Source organism: Mytilus californianus, unplaced genomic scaffold (assembly GCF_021869535.1).
Source record: "Mytilus californianus isolate M0D057914Y unplaced genomic scaffold, xbMytCali1.0.p SCAF_2, whole genome shotgun sequence".
NCBI lineage: Eukaryota > Metazoa > Mollusca > Bivalvia > Mytilida > Mytilidae > Mytilus > Mytilus californianus.
In genome coordinates, this window is record NW_026262668.1 from 94,669,306 (window position 1) to 94,672,526 (window position 3,221).

At 30.4% G+C, this 3,221-nt stretch overlaps 1 long non-coding RNA gene across 1 annotated transcript; it reads right to left on the reverse strand.

The window, feature by feature from the left end:
- Positions 1-2,503: 2,503 nt before the first annotated feature.
- On the reverse strand, positions 2,504-2,957 carry LOC127730465 (uncharacterized). The gene is made up of 2 exons (XR_007995117.1): positions 2,830-2,957; positions 2,504-2,617 (listed from the first exon to the last, which is right to left on the reverse strand). It is a non-coding gene; the product is annotated as an uncharacterized LOC127730465 (long non-coding RNA).
- Between the last annotated feature and the right edge of the window lie 264 nt (positions 2,958-3,221).

Consider the following 3,221-nt stretch of genomic DNA (forward strand, 5'->3'; position numbering starts at 1 on the left):
ACTTTCTTTGGTCTGATATATTGAAATTTAACATGTCCTTTGTAAACAATTTTTCTTTTTAGCTTAAGTGGTAAAGTTCCTCCTTCAAGTTGTGTGCGAGGTAGTGATGAGCAAATAGCTCCTTCATTTACAAGAACATTAACTACTGTGCCTTTAATTCCACTTTGTTGGCCTTTTGGCAAAGCTATCAACTTCATAAATGGGCACCGTTTTGAAATTAACCGTCTCTCAAGTGGTGACAAGTCTTCCAGTTCATGAGGTTGAGGTGCCACTTCTAGGTCATTATAGTTGGCTTGAGATGGTATTTTTTGCTTTTTTATGTAAGAAGAACAAGTACTACATATCCATTCCTTATTACATACTGATGTTCTGCCAGTAATGCAGTTTTCTAAAATTGAGTTTTTAATTTTGTTAAATTTACTGTTTGAAACTACAGTTACGCTTCTTTTATAAAGTATTCTCCTACAACATGTGCATACATATTCTGGATACTGCTGAATAGTTTTCTTAAAGTTGCTTATAATGTCTATCAATTCATGTGGATTTCGCTTAGTTTGTTTTCTTTTCTGTTCCTTCTTCTTGATCTCTTGTATCCATCCTAAAGATAAAAGTTTTCTTCTTTTCTTTCTTCTCTCTAGTTTTTGTTTTGAAAGTTGCTGTTTTTTTTAAAGGTTTTTAATTGTCTTATATCTATGTTTTTTAATTCGCTCAGATTCTAGAAATGTGTTTTTCTTCAACTCTTCACAATTAAGCTGTTTTTTTTTTGGTTTTTTCACGCTGACTCTTTTTACGTTCGGATTCTTGGTCTGCTTTTTGTTTCAACACATCAGGAGTAAGCTGTTTTTTTGTTTTTTTACGTATACTTTCGGATTCTTGGTCTGCTTTCTGTTTCAACACATCAGGAGTAAGCTGTTTTTTTGTTTTTGCACGATGACTCTTGATACGTTCGGATTCTTGGTCTGCTTTCTGTTTCAACACATCAGGAGTAAGCTGTTTTTTTTTTGTTTTTTCACGATGACTCTTTATACGTTCGGATTCTTGGTCTGCTTTCTGTTTCAAACTTTTTTTTGTTAAATTTCTGTATTGCTTGATGCGTTTTGCCACCAGATTTTTTTCTGTTTTAATTCTTCTGATGTCAGAGAATCTTTGTTTTTTTCTCTATATATTTTTTTCCTTTGAGTTTCTTATTTCCTCCCATCATTCAACTGTTCATGCTTTAGATTGTCTGTGTGTTTTTGTTGAATTTGTTTATTATGCTGCAACTGTTGAAACTTGAATTCCTTTAGCAATTGGTCAGGCATAAATTGTATTTTACTCTTGGTGTTTATTGAAGACTGGGTTTGAGCATTTGATTGGTAGTCCATTTGCTTGAACGAATCTTCTATTTCTGAAGTTTTGCCAAAGTGTTTTTGTATTTTTGCTTTCACTAATTGTTCTCTTGGAACTACTTTTCACAGTATGCATACTTGTACAGGAAAAAGAAACTTTCATGAGTGCTGCAAATCTGCCAATAAAAGAAAACAAGTTAAAAAAAATCTATTTCGTTTATGTTATATTCCAGTCAAAATTTCATAAAGAATGTTTATATTTTTTGCTTATTATGTGCACACTGTTGTTTTAAATCCAGTCAATATTTTGGTCTTGGCAAAGCGAATTGTGAGTAAAAGAAAACCACATGTACACATGGTGAAATACAACTTAAAGCATTTTTACAAAATCTAATCTGATTATAATAACTTGTATTGCATGGAAACCTCATGCCATATATTTGGTTTTATGAACTTCATTCAGCAAACTTTTCAATTTTATTGATAAAGAATAAAAGAAAAGTTGTCATTCCGTTTCATTTGATTTAATTTTATGAGCCAAACTTTTTCGAATAAACTTTAGTTCTTCCTTTTATTTTTGTCAATAAAAGACTGGTAGCAAGTGAATTTCTCTTTGTTTTTTTTTTTGTTTTTATCCTGGTGGTCTATCTAGCTTGCACATTTTGGCCCTTGTTAATTGTTTAAGCTATAGATATTTTCCTTCTTCCTTTTTAAATTATATAAATGTGTTCTATGTTTATCTCCTGATCTTACTTTGTGTTTACAATGTGAAATGATTCTTACCTGTTTTCTTTTTTTTTCTTTGTCCTCTAACCTTTTCACAGCAATTGATTTGTTCTTTTTTTTTTGTGGCATCATTGCACTGTCTGTAATTTTTGTGTCACTCTTTCTCTTACTTAATGGATTGGTTTGGATTTCGGACTGGTTTTCAATACGCTTTATCATATTTGATGTTACACTATGTGTTGTTTTTTATGTTCTTTTAAGCATGAATTCTGTTTTTGTGTCTTTAGTAGTTTGTTGATGGCCTTTTACAGCTTGTAATTCTTTTAACTTGAATTCCTTCAGCAATTGGTCTGACATCAAATGTGTTACAATCTTTTTGTTCAGTGATGTCTGCGTCTTAAAAATTGATTGGTTGTCAATTTGATTAAAGGAATCTTCTGTTTCTGAAGTTTTGCAAAAAGTTTTTTTTTTATTTTTGCTTTCACTAATTGTTCATTTTAAGGAAATTCTTTCACAGTTTCCATACTTATACAGGAATTAGAACTTTCATGTGTGCTGCAAATCTGCAAATAAAGGAAACAATTTAATATGACAAATTTATGTTTTTACACAAAAGCCATCATAAAAATATTTTTTAATTTTTTAGTTATTATATGTTAGCCATTGTTTAAGCCATAGATGTTTTTTCTTCCCTTTTTAACTATATTATATGTTTATCTCCAGATCCTTTCTTTTTATTTACAATATGTGTGACATATGCTGAAACAATTCTTACCTGTTTTCTTTTTCTTTTTCTGTCCTCAATCCTTTTAACAGCTATTGATTTTTTTCTTTTTTTGTGGCATCATTGATCTGTTAAGACACTTTTTATTTCCTAAAAAAAAAACCAGTTATATTTCAATCTTTAACATTCAACAATTTACAATGGTGAAGTACAATTTTAAAGAACAACAAACATAACTTGCATGTAAATATAAAATAAAGAGCTGCGCCATGAGCGCATGATACGCCCGTCCCGTTTTCAAAGAATAAAGTTCAACAACTTCTCAATGTCATATCAGAAATTCATAAAAATCGAAAGGGAGCTTACGTCAATTGATATAAACAATTTTCTAAAGTTTCATAAGAACTGCTGAAAGCATTTTTCATTTATTGTCAGAAAACTAG